General features: G+C 43.4%; 1 pseudogene; it reads right to left on the reverse strand.

The window, feature by feature from the left end:
* Positions 1 to 11,268: 11,268 nt before the first annotated feature.
* Positions 11,269 to 16,931, reverse strand: LOC144521671 (general transcription factor II-I repeat domain-containing protein 2A-like; annotated as a pseudogene).
* Between the last annotated feature and the right edge of the window lie 738 nt (positions 16,932 to 17,669).

A 17,669-nucleotide genomic window follows, 5' to 3' on the forward strand; every position in this document is an offset into this window, starting at 1 on the left:
ATGCTTACATAGCATGCACAATAATTTATATAGGTCGGGCTTTAAGTTAATGTCTACATGAAGACAAAGGAAGAAGCAAACCTCTGCATGGAGACTATGGAGTCTTTTCACTGATCTCACCCTCTACCAAAAGTAAGTCATATGTTGGAGGATGGACAAATATAGTGGACAAAGGTATGTGGACAACCATAACCCGTGAATAAACAATAAAAACAGTTTTTTCATAATGACATGGCTTGGTTGTGAACCTTAAGACATACATGCTATCAAACATTTCCAGTTTAGGCTTTTTAGTACATTACCTAATGTTAAAATATACACCTTAGTTAACTGTTATTAACAGTTAGTCAAGGCTTGTTACTGCATTAACTAATGGTAAAATAGACACCTTAGTTAACTGTGATTAACAGTTAGTCAAGACTTGTTACTGCATTAACTAATGGTAAAATAGACACCTTAGTTAACTGTTATTAACAGTTAGACAAGGCATTAACAAATGGTAAATAGACGCCTTAGTTAACTGTTACTAACAGTTTGTCCAGGCTTATTACTGCATTAACTAATGGTAAAATAGACACCTTAGTTAACTGTGATTAACAGTTAGTTAAGGCATCAACTAATGGTAAATAATGCATAAATTAATACCTTAGTTAACATGAGCATTGTTAAAAAATGTTTATAAGACAATTTATTCAACTGTTAACGGTTAGTTAATGCTTATTAATGCATTAACTAATGCTAATTAATGTACCCTTATTGTAAAGTGTTACCCATGGTAATATTAGATTGCATCTGTTTCACATACCGAGAATGCTACCATACCAGGCATGGAACGTTGAAGATTGAAGAGGATAGTATGGAGAGATGATAACACATGAGGCTGTCCTGCTCACATTCAACTTCCTAAGTCCCATGGTGCAAAGATCCTACAGTTCTTAAAGGAACACACGCATGTGGAACAAACTACTGCCAGCAATGGGAGAAGAAAAACATTTAAGTGAACTAATGTCCTGATGGTGACAGAACAAAATTAAATAGAAACAGCTAGTTTTGCACTTTGCAGCACTGATTCATGACATCAGACATGTTTCCAGGTAAGAAGTCACAAGATTAAACATATCTGTAAAGTATTACCTTGAAACAAAAGGGAAATATTTGGAACATAAAGGGTGGATGAATTTCAGCATTATAGTATGGTAATTACCAATTTTAAATTCCAAGAAGTTTTATCTAATTTGGAAGGTATTACGCTGATAGTAGCCTATAATACTGTGAAAACATCAACATATATTACCCCATTATTATCATGTTATAACAATATTAATATAACTATATTACCATTACCCAAATATACATATGGTTATCATCGAACCCCTTCCTAATAATTACTTTTGTAATTACATGTTATTACCTATATATTACCTCTTTATTATCACACTGTTACTCCACTATTACCATGGTGTAATGTATAGTGCTGCCAAATATTTATGTTCTATCTTTTCTTTAATAGAACATTTTACATAGGCATAGAACATTTTTTGAACAGATGATCGCTATAAAATAGAACTATATAAATTAGTCCTGGTGTGGGAAATTCACACACATCTAAAGTGCAATATTATGGAAGAACCATTTGTTTTCACATCCAATATCCAACTAAAAAAATGTGATATATTTAGCAAACTAAACTTCTGTATGAAAACAGGTAATGCATTTGTACAAAAGGCCGTCTATAAGCAGTGATTGTTAGAGTGCATGTCGGAGAATAGTGCGGACACGCGCTTCACACCGCGAGCGGGCACGCACGCCACCCGGTGGAGAAGTGAGAGAAAGAAAAAAGAGACTCGCTGTCTAGCCAGTGGAGATCGCGTGTGTGCGTGCGTCCTTGTAAGTCGTATAACTTATGTTGTTAGTTCATTGTTAACTGGTGATTTCATTGTTTGTGTTCTTCACCTGCTAGCTAGGTTGCATGTGTCTGTTGATTCGAAATAATGGCGATTGTTAAACGCCCTTGCTCACGTTCGTATTTTATGTGCATTATTTACAGTACATGCTACAGTAGTTACACTACATTAAGATAATGTAATTAATAGTGGGTTTATTGTTATTATTTGCTAGCCTATATATAATTCCTATGCATTGTGTATGGTAGCCTTTGTTATTTATTTTCGGCATTTGACTGGCATAAAATCGGCATATGTCAGACTGACCGGCTGGTCGCCGATCATTGTCGATCACGTGAAAATCGGCCAATTCCGGTCACCAGCCGGTCAATCGGTGCATCTCTAGCATAAATTGGATCCACCATACAGCACCTATTTCAAAATAAAATATGACACTTAAAGCTGGGTAGTCTGTTAAAACTGTTATTGCCTTCATCCAAAACAGTGGTGAAGAACACCAGCAGCTAATGCCAAGAGTTGAATTTTCATTAAAACAAAATTATAATTGGTGTGTTAACTGCATGCCAAAAATAATCAATCACACAAGACCAAACTGCCTCCTAAGTTACTGTATAGACTGGAATGCATTTTTTTATATAGCGCTTTTCTAGTCTTAAATACTCAAAACACTTGTACATAAACACCATTCACACGCACATTCTTACACTGATGGCTGAGGCTGCCATAAAAGGTCCCATTTGCCATTAGATAAGATGGGAGGAATTTGGGGATTCAGTGTCTTGCCCAAGGACACTTGGGACACATGGGACTGCAGGGCCAAGGATCGACCCACCCACCAACCTTCCGATTAGACAACCACTTTACCACCTGAGCAATAGCTGAAACAATGTAGCATTTAAAAGACAATTTTTTAAACGGAGTGCCGCACAGTGGTCACTCCACATAAAACATTGCATCACAAAACAGCATAACTGATCTGTTTCAACAGAATATTCTCTGGTCTAGCTCTGTTAAATATTACGAAACATTTGTTGACAGGTTGGCGTGTTGTTCACCTGTTTGTAACTGGTAAGCTACTGACAACGTTATCTTTACTTCAACTGTGCGCCGCTGCAGAATGAATAAGTGAAACACTGGTAGAGATAGCGAGTTTATTGCATAAAGGGAGATTTTATATAGCAGTGGTGCTAATAATTTAGCTGCAGCGCTGCACCGCTGTTGAATGCATGTAGGGGAAACACTGTCTGTTGTCTGTTGGCCCGTCTTTTCTCTGAAATGCAAAATACTTCCAAACAGCTAATTTATTACCGAAAGGGGAGGAAGAAGGTGTGCTAGGACAAAATGATGACACAGACTTGCCATGGGAATTTTGTAAAGTACAATATTTCCCTGTAAAATGTATTGAATTAGAAGTTTAAAGTAATATAAAATGGAAAACTCAACGGAGTACCGCGTACTTTGTTATTTTAGACCGTGAAAATACGCAGTATTCCATATAGTGTACTTAATAGACTGAAAACTAGGGAGTGGCAACATATTAGCCTTTGAACAATTACTTTTTAATTTTCAAAGGATAAGTTAAATCTCAAAATACATCTCTTAACCCATAATTTTCTGAATATAAATGCCAAATCTGCATTATCTTGCATACTTACACTAACATCCCACCTCTTTTTTCTGAAGATCAGAGGTCGATAATGGAAGTCTAATTGTTGTCATAACCACATAATCAGAATTTAATTTATTGTCATTGTAGGTACATAGAACGAAATTAAAAGTGCTACTCTGTGGTGCAAACATAAAAACACAGACATTACAACTTGACTGTGTGGTCCTTGAGATGTTTATAATGCTTTCACTCAGTTTAGTATGCTTCCACAGTTTTATATTAAGGGTTCAAACTCTAAAGGGGTAGAGCCCTATTGTTTTTGCTCAGGTTTATTATTATTTGCTGTCTTCCGCTGCGACTCAATTTCCAGTGAGATGGAAAGAGCTAGAAACACGAAAGTCGGCCCAAGGCATTCGTGCAACCATGCATTCGGTTCCCAAGAAATATGAGCCCAATCGGCCACATAGTGGCACTATAAATAACGTTAGGGTTAAGGTTAGGGTTAGGTGCCTTGAAGTCAACGGTCACAGTGCTGCCTGGAAGGAGACGTTGGGGGCTTAAAACACCATTGAGTCCGATTGACTTGATATTTCTCACACAAGTCCAGCTGGACCATAAACTTGCGCCGTGATGTTTTTTTGCTAAGTTGCATAATATGAAAAACAGAATGAATAGAACTTTGTAGAATTTGATTGTATCAACACCAAAATTTGTATAGAGTCTTGCGAGACTGAGATACACATTTCTCCTATAAATAAGCAAGTTTGGTCACAAAACATGGCCGCAGACAATTGCCCATAAGACAGGTTCTTCCACAGCAATCCTGCCTAAAATTGATGGAGACATCTGACACCACAACCTGAACATACTAACCAAGTTTCGTTAACATCCAATAAAGGGGGGCGAAATCGTGGGACTGCTGCATCTATTGTAGTGATGAAACAGGTGTGTGCTTGGTTTCACCACTTTTTCTATACAGCATTAAACCATCTGAATTGGTTTTGCTCAGCTTTGTGAAGTTAGAAATCTGTTCAATGCTGCTTGCTGCTTTGACTTTTGGCAATTGGGCTGCTTCCTAGGAGCGGCTGTGGCTCAGATGTGTATGTTTATGTGATAAGCAGGTGGCCCTTTATATGGCAGCCTAGGCCACAGTGTATGAATGTGTGTGAATGGTGCCTGTAATATGTAAAAGCGCTTGGAGTAGTCATTAAGACCAGAAACTACAGTAACTGCTAGAACTACAACCTTCTGTTGGCCGAAAAAGGGTTCGAACCCACGAATTGCAGCTTGCGGCTATGTTTTGTAATTCCTTTTTTTATGATTCCTTAGTTACTATTAGTGCACTGTCTCTGTCTATTTGCTGTGTTTGTGTGTTTTGAAGATGAACGGTCCTTGTCTGGGTTACTTTGTAGGTGATCACCACTGAGGAAAAACAGGGACGGAAGGCTGCTGACGGCTACCACCGGAGGGAACTGCACAAGCCTGCTACATTCTTTAACCACAGCTTTGAATTACCCTACAGTAACCCCTACTTTGAGCCGACATTTAACTCCCCTCTTCAAGACAGACAAAGGGTGAAGCACGAGAGCCTGGACGACTTACAGGCATCCACATACTTTGGTCCGACCACAGTCTCTGAGTGCGTTAGCAGCAGGAATTACAGTAACAAAGCAAGGAAGCAGCCAGCGTGGCCGGTAAAGAGCCTTAGTCTCAACACAGAAGATGGGCCTTCAGATTTTGAGAGGTCATTTCTGAACAGCAAACCACTTAAAGAAAACCACCACCGCAATGTCAACATCATAAGCACTGACAACGAGCAGCATTTTCAGAGCTCAAAGGAAAATGTAGTAGCTTCTCCATGTGGCTTTGCAAAGAAAACTAATGGAATAAAAAACAAGGATATAGCACTGATAGTAAGTGGGTCTGCGGGTTTGGAGAAAAGAGACACAGCCAAAAGATTTAAGGACAAAAATATGAACAGTCTATCCTTTCAGAAAGTGGACAGCTCCTCTAGTGTTGGGACTCAAACAGAGCAGCCTGAGCGGAAAAAGGTAAAGGAATACCCAGCTAAGTACAGTGAAAGAGAAAGTCACACCTTCAAACACTGTGATGAGGACTCTGAGGTCATTAGTGATGACATAAGTGATATTTTTCGTTTTCTGGATGATATGAGTGTTTGTGACTCTTTGGGCCTTGTCCAGTCGTCATGCTACAACAGTAATGGGTCTCTCTCTCAGGTAACGCTAAAATCTGAAGGCGACAGCTCCCCTGAACGCAACACGGTCAAACTAGCCAAGTCCAAGCTGGATCGCCTCTTCCATTCGCTGGAAAACACAGATGATGAGCTCAAATTGAGTGTGTGCAAGCTGGTTATGAGGATTGGTGAGATCGAAAAGAAACTAGAGTCTTTGTCAGGGGTTCGCAGTGAGATCTCCCAGGTGCTCTCTAAACTCAATAAGCTGGACGAGAAGATCCAGGAGCCTGAGGCCAATGGGAGACACGGGAAGACGGCGTCTGGATCTGGATCCACTGCCACCCCCGACAAGCCGCAGCCCCACCTTCATCCACATCCTGACACCACCCTCTCACCTTGTGTTTTCCAGTGCCACACCACCGGTCACAATGCTAAAATAGACAATGGCACTTCAGGGGAGTGGTGCTGCTCTGATGGGAGTACCAGCAATAGCCTCAGGGTAAAAGCTCTAAAGAAGACCATGTTCATCAGGAGGTCGTCCCGCTCACTCAACGAGGAGAACAGTGCCATTGATTCAAAGGTCGCCAGCATCACCAACTCTACGCGGGACTGGAGGACAGTCTCCTACTCTTGCCACCCTGGAGACGAGGACAAGGACCAAGACGGCAAGGGCAGACACCGGAAGGCTAAAGAGGTAAATACACTTTTAAATTCACTTTTAAATCAGACAGTATTTCACATATGTAGAAACTAAAGCATGGCTTTAGTACATGGAATAATTAAATAGAACAGATGCAGTACATTACAGAATAGAGGTGTCAAATATAGACAATTGCTTATACTGTATGGAAACACAAAGAATCAAAGTGAAAAAAGTCAGTGGGAAAGGAGAGCATACAGGATGGAGAGTATTGTTGTTTTCTGCACACGTGCCGCATGATGGTTCACGTACACAGTGGCACAAACAGTAGCACAACCATACCATGAATGTTGCGCACACAGCGGCCGCTGCAGCCCATACGTTAGCAAGTGTGTGGTGAAGAGAGAGAGGGAAAAAAAGAGTAAGTGCTGAGTTTGTTGGAGTATGAAGTTAGCAGTAACTGCTTTAGCAGCTTTGAAGATGTGAATGTTGATCTTTTTAACTCTAACCATAAATTATTCGCAAAAGGTCATTAGCAAATGAAGCAAAAGCCTTACTCTTTGCATTTGAAGATAAATTGTGCTTACATTTGTGATGGTGATAATGAGATATTAGTGGGGGTTAGTGAAGTGGGGGAGAAATTATCTAATGTCTTGATGGACAGGAGGAGTAGGAGTGAGGCATATAGATACAATCTTTTATCACTAAATATGGAATTTTATGTCATGGTATCGATGTATATTATGACATATATGAAAAAGAAATTGTTGAGAAACTGACCAACAAGACTGTCTGTTTTTGTTGCCATTAATTGCCATTAAACGGTCCTGCACATTGATTTGTGTCATTGTATTAAATCTCTGACTGCTTCAAAATGTGTATAATCACACAGTAAATAGTATTATGTGGCCCAATACTAATGGACACTGAGCTCTGTGGAGTATCCAAAACGCATAGTATATATCGTTAGAGAATGTCATAACTCTCTTTCTTCATATAGTCGAACAGTTCCGTAACTGATTTCTGTTCATGAAATATTAGCTACAGTGACAGACTGGTTGTTTGTGAATGGAATCTGTTTGTGTGTGGTGCGCTGTTCTGGCTACATCGTTGCTGTGTGAAGTTTTATTTTCAATATCTGTTAAGATTTGAAAAACCTTGTTGGCCAGCCATAAGTCATTAATCAAAAATAAATGCCAAACATTTTATCTTTTTATTCTTTTCAATGTATGATCTGCTTTTCTGTCTTTTAGATAATTGTAAACTACATATGTTTGGGTTTTAGATGGTCAGATAAAACAAGACATTTGAACACATGATTTTTCACAATTTTTGCCATTTATTAATAAAAAAAGTTTAATCAGCTTAATCAGCAAAACAGTAATCATTAGCACTCTGCACGCCCCCGCATTTAATTAAACCAACCGACACATGTTGCAACAGTGTTTCCATTTCAGCTCAGCGTGAGTCTTTACTGCAGTTTGTCATTTACAGTCAACCTATTTCACAGGTTTAGAAAGTTCTTTTGTGAATGAACATTTAAAAAAGTGTTTTGCCCATAGACTGTAAAAATAATGGACGTAGCATCAGTGACGTCACCCATTGGTTTGTGGACTTCTGTTTTGAAGCCAGGAGTTTGCATTTTGGCCACCGCCATCTTGGTATTTTGGAGCCAAAAGTGGCTAAGCCAGTGTTTGTGGTCTTAATGGCACTAAGCTAAATGCTAAAGAGGGATAGTCACTGATTTAGAGACCTCACTGGCCCTGGCGCTGTTAATCCGCATGTATGGCAGCACACAGAGCTGGTTGAAAATTTGCAGACATTCCCTTAAAGGAGAAATCCAGCGCAAAATGAATCTAGGGGTTAATAACACGTGTACCGAGTCGGCCGTTCTCTGGGATTTGTTTTAATGCTAATCGAATGTGACCAGTTTTAGCGCAAACCACTAATTAGCTGATGAAGCTAGTCGTCGGGGCACGGGTAAAATAAAAAGAAATCGTTATTTCTATACCACTAACAAGGCTCAAAATAGCACCACACTTCCATAGTAGCATAATGAGGGTCCCTACATGTAAACTGAAGCATTGAGAACTTTGTAAGTGTACAGACAGTTTATTAAAAAGATAGTTTATAAAGACCGTAGTGTTCATGTATACATGCGGTTGCCATCTTGGGAAAACAGTCATGACCAGCAACTAGTAACCAGTAACATAGCTCAAGCACGGCGTTTGTCATTCATTGTGTAGTGCGCATGCACGAAAGCTGCATGCTGCCTGTTACCTGCTCCAGCTTTTGAGTTTGCTTTTTTTTTTTAACTTTTTTAACTTCCATTCTCTTTTGTTCATTCTTGTTTTATCACTTTAACTCTGTGAAGTCCTGCCCTCTCTTACGAGGTTGCTTTGGAGAGTTTTGGTGCTTTTTTTAGTGTTGTTTTGATCAATGCTGCTTTCACCGGGACATGCTGCCTTTGGTTTACTCCGGAGTACAGCTGATCGCTCTAATGCTGGACGGCATTGTGGACAGACCAGCTAATATACCACCCGAACTCTGGAGAAAAACACACCGGGGACGCAGAGGAGGGAAGCAACGTCGGGGGAATAGAGGAGGGGCGAGACGGGATGGGCGTATGGAGAGGAGAAGATTTAAGCCCTGTCTCCCCTCTGTTGTTATGGGAAATGTACGGTCCCTTAGCAACAAAATGGACGAACTAACGGCGCTAACACGGAGCCACCCGGAGTACCGTGAGTGCAGTCTGATGTGTTTGACGGAGACATGGCTGCACAGGGACATTACGGACCAGAACGTCTCCATGGATGGCTTCCACACTGTCCGGGCGGACTGGGATTGCACCGAGAGCGATAAGCGGAAAGACGGGGGGCTTGCCGTTCTAGTAAACAGCAGATGGTGTTATCCAGGTCATATCACGATTAAAGAACAGCTCTGTAGCCCGGATGTTGAACTGTTGGCCGTTGGACTCCGTCCATACCATCTGCCTAGAGAGATCCCACATGTCATCATTGTCGTGTACATCCCTCCCTCTGCAAACCCAACATCTGCCTGTAGCATCATTCACACCACCATTTCCAAACTATAGACTCAACACCCCAGTGCCCTCATCATCATGTCGGGAGACTTTAACCACGTCACCATGGATAGAGTTCTGCCGACGTTCAAACAATATGTGAGCTGTCCTACCAGAGAAGAGAGGACCCTGGACCTGATGTATGCTAACATTAAGGAAGCATACACCTCCTCTTCTCTCCCCCCTCTTGGCAGGTCAGATCACAACCTGGTTCACCTCAAACCCTGCTATGTGCTTATGGTGAAGAGGAAGCCTACAACCACAAGAACAGTGAGGAAGTGGTCGGAAGAAGCAGTGCAGGGCTGCTTTGAAGTGACGGACTGGCCTGCACTCTGTGAGCCCCACGGGGAGGACATCACAGACTACATTAATTTCTGTGTGGACTGCAATGTCCCTGCTCGGACTGTAACCTGCTACACCAATAATAAACCCTGGATCACCAAGGACATGAAGGCTATCCTGAATGAAAAAAAGAGGGCGTTCAGAAATGGCAACCGTGATGAGGTGAGGAGAGTGCAGGGGGTACTCAAACTCAAAATCAGGGAGGCTAAAGACAGTTGTAGGAGAAAGTAAACTCCAGCACAACAACATGAGGGATGTGAAGAACCATCACTGGGTTCCAGAAGACTGGTGGCATGGGGTTGGAGGGCCGTGTGGACCGGGCCAATGATCTGAACCTATTTTTCAATAGGTTTGATATTGCGGCCCATTCCCCACAAGCCTGTGCTGCTGGCTGCCCAACAAAAACTGCCACTTTACTCTCCTCCTACTCCTCCTCCTTACAGGCCCTTTGTCTGCACCTCACCACCTCAACTCACACCCTCCTACTCCACCCCTCCCCCCTGCTCTACACCATGTCCTCTACAACCTGAGGACCTCACCCCTCCCCCCACAGTCACCTCTACAGTGTCCTTCACGCCTGACCTGGTGAGAAGACAGCTGACTAGACTCCACTCCGGCAAAGCTGCTGGCCCAGACAGTGTATTTCCCAGGGTGCTTAAAGCCTGTGCTCCCCAGCTGTGTGGAGTACTAAGTCTAGTCTTCAGCCTGAGCCTGCAGCTACAGAGGGTCACCGTGCTGTGGGAGACGTCCTGCCTCGTTCCTGTGCCAAAGACGCCGCGTCCCAGCAGCCCTCAGGATTACAGACCGGTGGCTCTGACGTCCCACATCATGAAGACCTTCGAGAGGCTCGTCCTAGAGCAGCTAAGGCCTATGGTCAGGCCCTTCACTGATCCACTACAGTTTGCCTACCAGCCCAGCCTGGGAGTTGAGGACAGCATCATCTGCTGAACTCATCTGGACAAGCCTGCGAGCACTGTGAGAGCACATGTTCTTTGACTTCTCCAGTGCTTTCAACACCATCCGTCCGGCTCTACTGGGTAAGAAGATGACTGAGATGAAGGTGGAGGCCCCCATCGTGTCCTGGATGGTTGATTACCTGACGGGCAGACCACAGTACGTACGCCTAAAGAACTGTGTGTCTGACAGGGTGGTCAGCAACACTGGGGCTCCACAGGGGACTGTCCTCTCTCCCTTCCTCTTCACCTCGGACTTCAACTATTGCACTGAGTCCTGCCACCTTCAGAAGTTTTCTGATGACTCAGCAATAGTTGGCTGCATAGAAAAGGGTGATGGGAATGAATACAGGACTGTTGTGGGCAACTTTGTCACTTGGAGTGAGCTGAACCACCTGCAGCTCAATGTGACAAAAACAAAGGAGCTTGTAGTGGATCTGAGGAGGGCGAAATCATCTGGGACCTGTTTCCATCCAGGGGGTCCCTGTGGACACTGTTGAGGAGTACAAGTACCTGGGGGTGTACTTAAACAATAAGATGTGTTTTAGATGTGGACTAGACACGCCGAGGCTGTCTACAAAAAGGGCCAAAGTCGACTCTTTTTCCTCAGGAGGCTGAGGTCCTTTAACATCTGTCGGACGATGCTGAGGATGTTCTATCATGGCCAATGCTATCTTCTTCGCTGTCACATGCTGGGGCAGTGGGATGAAGGTTGCAGACACCAACAGACTGAACAAACTGATCAGGAGGGCTGGTGATGTTGTGAGGGAGGAGCTGGACACATTGACGACCGTGGCTGAGAGGAGGATGCTGTCCAGGCTTCAGTCCATTTTGGATAATGTCTCGCACCCTCTCTACGACACACTGGCCCAGCAGAGGAGCACCTTCAGCAGAAGACTCCTCTCACCCAGATGCACCACAGAGTGCCACAGGAAATCTTTACTGCCTGTGGTCATTAAACTTTACAACGCCTCCCTCAGAGTCACACACCCCCCTCTCTGTAATCATCTCATCTCAAACATAGACAATCACTTCTCTTTTTTTATTGCACTATAATCATCTTAACATAGACAATCATTTCTCTTTTTTTTGCACATTAACATTGTACATTTCATATTTTATATATTATTACTGTATATTTGTTTTTTATTATATATGTTAAAAGTCTGGATAATATATGTTGTTTGTATACCTGGAGTGGTAACAAAAATAATTTCCCCCCGGGATTATTAAAGTATTTCTGATTTGGATTCTGACTGGTCATGACTGTTTTCCCAAGATGGCGCTAACTAGACCATTAGCATTAAAAGAGTTTATGAATATGGAGCGATAGTTAAATGTTTAATCTTTAAATAACATTGGTTCCAGTGCAACAGGACTTATTCAGGCTTCCACCCTGCAAATGATTTCTGAGTAGGAGAACAAGGACCCTTCTGCCTACCAAAGACTGTTGGACTTTAGACCTTTAGACTTTATTGTCTAAGGAGAAATTCTTTGTCAAAAACCGTACGTTATGGACACGCTTACAGAGAAACAAAAAGTACAAACATAGCAGTGTTTCCCACACAGACTATTTGTGGCGGTGCGCCACACAATCAACACCCGGCCGCACATATTGCGTTTTTATTTATTTTTTAATGCTATTTAAAACATGCAGCATGTTCGCTCAGCTGCATTTCCTTTCCCTGCTCTCCTCCGTCTCTCACGCATCTTTCTCCCATAGCGCACACACACACACACCTCCATGTAAATAAGAGAAGACGGCTGGCAATGTTTTGTTCCGGAGAATGGCAGACCCAAAAGCAGAGGCAGCAGGCAGAGAAAGGCTTGAATATGTAATAATAAAAATCCTTGCAAACACAAGGTGTCCAGCAAAACAGCAGGCAAGGAAAATCAAAAATAAGTAAAAGTCAAAACAGGATTAACAGGAACCAAAACACAGAGACTAAACGGGTAGACTAACAACAGACACAGCAAACAGAAAAACAATACAATGCAAAACAATACAATGCTCTGACACAGGACAAGGGGAAAACACATCTTCCCCATGAAAGCTTTCACCAGGCTGTTCATTTCATGTGCAAATAGGCCCTTGCCTTGCAGCTTGGTGTTCAGTTCATTCATTAGTGCAGTCACATCAACAGCATATGCAAGATCTGCCATCCAGTTTACATCTGAGAGCTCTGGGATGTCCTTGCCTTTCAGCTCACAAAACTCATGAATCTCTGCCCTCAGGTCCCATACTCTTTTAAGTACTTTGCCCAGGCTGAGACATCTGACAGCTGTGTGGTAGCCTATGCCACCATGTTCAGTCTCATGCTCCTCCAAAAGTGAGACAAACTATCTTTGATTTAAGGCTCTTGCCCTGATGAAGTTAACAGCTTTAGTTACATCAACAACATGGTTAAGTTTTAGCACTGACTTACACAACACATTCTAATGTATACTACATTGCGAAAATACCAATTTCAGTTCTGGGTTATTTTAAGTCACTTATCTTGCATCCTCTTCAAAAGTCTGACATTTTTCCCTGTGAGATTCGGACAACCATTGGTTGTTACACATGCCAGTTTGTCCCATTGAAGTCCCAGCTTGTCAAAGCATGCATTTACCTCAGTGAACAAAATTACTCTCCGTTGTCGTCCCTTTCATTGACCACATTAAGCCAGCTCTTCTGTTATCTAAAAGTCTTTCATTATTCCACATATGAAGATGAGTAACTGGGCTGGACATTACAGGCGATTTTGTGGGATAATCACAAAGCTGGCCTTGGCTGCTGCATCCCTGGATGTGCAAAGCTTCATCCTTTTGCAGCTTAGCTAGCAAAGTTTCAGATGTATGTTCCCGCCCTTTATCAGTCAAGTTTTTGTATTTCTCTTGTCTGTAATGGTGACTCAAATTACAATCCTTAAACACAGTGATTTTTCCCTGCACACTAAGCACACGGCTTTACCTTTAACTTCAGTGAATATATACTTATAAGTCCATGTTTTGTTAAAAGGCTCTAATATTTTGACTCAGACTTCAGAGACAAACACAACGGAGACAGAGAAACAGTTAAAGAGTTTATTATACAATCGGAATAAGGCAGTGAGGAAATAGTTCAGGATTGAGTAGCTTATCCGGCGATCTGGTGTGGAGGCGATGAGAGCCGAGTGGCGAGGTGAGCAGGCAGCAATGAGAGCTGAGTGGCGAGGTGAGTAGGCAGCAATGAGAGCTGAGTGGCAAGATGAGCAGGCAGCAATGAGAGCTGGTTGGCGAGGTGAGCAGACAGCAGGTCACAGCAGGAGAGCGGCAGGAAAGCAGCAGGTTCAGAACAGGATCTGAACAGAGGAGAAAACAGATTAACTGAGGCACAATGAGGAACCAACAAAAGCTAGAGTGCAGAGAGACTAGGAGCAAAATTGCTAAAGTTAGTTTGCAGAGCCAAGTTACCACTGGTAATTTTGTAACAAACTGGCAGTGAGGAGGTGAACAGCCCTGGTAGATAACTGCTGGTTGATTAGTGGAATGTGCTGCAGCTGGCTGGAACAGAGCAGGAGAGAGTGGCCACGCCCCTTGACCTAGATCCTCCTTGAGACACTCGCCACAGCAGGTGGAGACAAACACAGACAACAAACACAGGGAAAAAAGGGAAGAGGAAAACAGGCAGGGAACGGGGAAAACAGAGCTGATCCATAACACTGTATCAACGTTGCTTTTTTAACATGAGCTGACATTTTGGAGAGCTAGCTAACGTTACTCACATGTCTCATGAGCTCAGTTCACAGTGCGCATTTAATTACTAGTTTCCATTGGCCTCACGCGGGCCGGTCAGGGACAGACAAAGGGCCGGATGTGGCCCGCGGGCCGTGCAAGGTGGTGGTGGTTGTGCCAACAGCTTGCTGTATGTCACTGAGGAAGTTGTGCAGAAGATTAATCAAAAGGTGTGGAGTGTTGACTTCATGTAGTTTCTAGATCAGATTTGGATGGTGTTAAAAGCGGAGCTGATATCCATGAAGAGTATCCTAGCAAAGGTGCCTGGAGAGTCTTAGGCTGGCTTCACACTGCCTGCGTGGCTTGAGCCGCGCCCGAAAACGTGTGCATGCTAGAAATAGGACCGACGCCTATTTTTCACGCGACACGCAAGCGTGTTTGAAGCGTTTCCAGGCAAAATAGAATACAAAAAGATCTTTGTATGTCATTTTGACACAAATACATAGATTTTTGAAAGTCTCTAGGTTTTAACATAAATGCAGATATAAATGTTATTTAAGGGATTATGGTTGCGCTTTTCCAGAGGATGGGTATTGTGGCTGTCCGGTAGGATTCACAGAAGAGGGAGTGAACAATTGGAGCAGGTTCAGTGGTGCAGGTCTTTAGCACTCTTACTGGGATGCCGTCCGGCTTTGGGGCCTTGCCTGGATTGCACCGGCTGAGCTGGAGGCGAACTTCCTTCACTGTAAAAGGGGAAGGCTCATTGGGATCCACTGGGGGGAGAGCCTGCAGTGCATTTATGCACTCAGTAGAAAAGTCCTGTGTGTCAAAGCGTTTGAAGAATGAGTTTAGTTCAGTAGTGGGAGGATCTGTGCTGGGTGATTTTTGTCATGCTGTGACTGGGTTTATATCCTGTGAGGGGTTTGAGCAGCTTGTTTGAAAGCTTGTTTTGTGTTCATGTTGCTAAACTTGTGCTCTAATTTGTTCTTAAAATGTAGTTTGGCTTGATAAACTTTATTTTTAATATTACGGTTTGCACTTCTGAGACCAGCTGAGTCATTGAGCCTGAAAGCAGTGCGCTTCTCCTTCAGGCTTTGTTTTATTTCAGAGGTTATCCAGGGTTTGGAGTTGTGGTATTTCTTTATAACTGTCACTGAAATGGTAGTATGTATGCAGAAATGTATCTAATCAGTTATGGCAGTAACCCTGTCATTTAAATCTCCATCAAAGATGTTCCAGTCAGTGCATGCAGGGGAGCCTTGGAGTTGTGTAATGGAGTCCTCCAACCATTGTGGGGCGCAGTAGGACATTGGTTCAAGACATTTGAGTACTTGGTTGTACAGCGAAAGTAAACAGATTATGTTGTGGTTTGCAAGTCCAAGCAGTGGATACGAGTTTGTCCTGAAAGCGTCTGGGATGTTTCCATAGCACGAATCCAGGATATTTTCTCTTCTGGTAGGAATATCCACACATTGATGAAATGGTGGAAGCACAGAGGTGAGTCTGCAGGTGTTGAAGTCCCCAGGATAAGCACCGTAGCTCCAGGATACTTAGCTGCCATAGCGTTAGCATCCTCTGTTGGGAATTCCTGGGAGTGATAGTAGGGACGTAGGGACACGGTCAATATTATCAGGTCGGACGTACAGACCCTCAAATGCGTCTTGATGTTGCTACACCACTTGTCATTGATGTATAGATAGACCCTGCCGCCTTTCGTCTTCCCCGATTTCCTCGTCTGAACAAATGATGGTGAAGTTATTCTGCTTTGAACACCTCTGCGTCTCCCTCTTTTCCTTGGCTGTAGCTGCGGTGTATTAATACCGCCATTAAGGTGTAGCAGGAGTGACATGGCGGGGGGTTAGGTAAGTTAACGGTTTTCAGAATCAAGAATCAGTGCGATGCTGCTGCAGATTAGCCATAGAAGAAGGCTTTTTAAAAGGTGATCATGTTTAAACAAACGTAGAAGGAACATATGTAGTAACCTAAACGGGATACACAGACAGATACTGAGACAGGAGGACATAGACAAGACGAGGCGTGCGCTCAAGCGAGTACAGAGAATGCTGTTGCAGTAGAGCATGCCCCAAAAGAACTACCTACCAACACAGAGACTTGGGAGTAGGAGAACAAGGATCCTTCTGCCTATTAAGGACAATGCAAGGACAACAAACAACATGCAAGGACTGATGCACAACAGAGGAAGGAAAAATACTACAACCGCACAGTGAAGGACATGGACTTTCTTAAGGAAGGTGACAGTTTGAGAGTTCAGCTTTTTGAACCACATAGGGTCTGGAGAGTGGCAAAGGTGATTAGGCCCAGTTGCTCCCACCACAAGCCAGAGTGAGAAGGGACCGCTAGTGTCAACCCACCCAAGGCGGCAGGGCCGTACAATATTGCTGGGCAAGTTGTGAAAGAGTGTGCAGAACAGCTGATAGATGTCTTTGTAGACATCTTTAACATCTCACTCGTTCAGGTAGTAGTCCCCACTTGCCTCAAGAGTGCCGCCATCATTCCTGTGCCAAAAAAGTCAAAACCAGCTGACCTGAATGACACTGAACCGGAGCCCTGTGGCTCCTACACCTATAATTATGAAATGTTTTTGCAGTTTCAGTTTGCATATAGAGCCAACCACTCCACAGAGGATGCAATTTCCACTGTACTCCACCTTACTCTGTCACATGGACAAGGAGAAAAACACCTATGCCAGGCTTCTCTTTATCAGTTTCAACTCAGCCTTTAACACCATCATCCCGCAACAACTGGTAAATAAGCTAGGGAGGCTGAATGTAGACTTTCGTGTCTGCTTCTGAATCCTCAACTTCCTGTCACAGAGACAGCAGAGAGTCAGGGTTGACAGCTACACAACCAAAACCATCTCAGTGAGCACAGGCTCACCCCAAGGCTGTGTCCTGAGCCCCCTGCTGTTCAGCCTGCTGACCCATGACTGCACCACCAGGTTCAGCAACAACTACATCACTAAGTTTGCTGATGATACAACAGTGGTGGGTCTCATCAGCAACGATGATGAGACTGCATACAGGAAGGAGGTGGAGCATTTGAATTTGGGGGGGGGGTGCCACTGTGGAGAGGGTAAATACCATCAAGTTCCTGGAGGTTCACCTAGCAGATGACCTAGCCTCCACTATCAACACCTCAGCCATCATCAAGAACGTCCAGCAGCAGCTCTACCCCCTCCGGAAACTCAAAAAGGCAGGTCTTCCCACCCTACACCTCACCACCTTCTAC

The sequence above is a fragment of the Sander vitreus genome, chromosome 1 (genome assembly GCF_031162955.1).
Source record: "Sander vitreus isolate 19-12246 chromosome 1, sanVit1, whole genome shotgun sequence".
Lineage (NCBI taxonomy): Eukaryota > Metazoa > Chordata > Actinopteri > Perciformes > Percidae > Sander > Sander vitreus.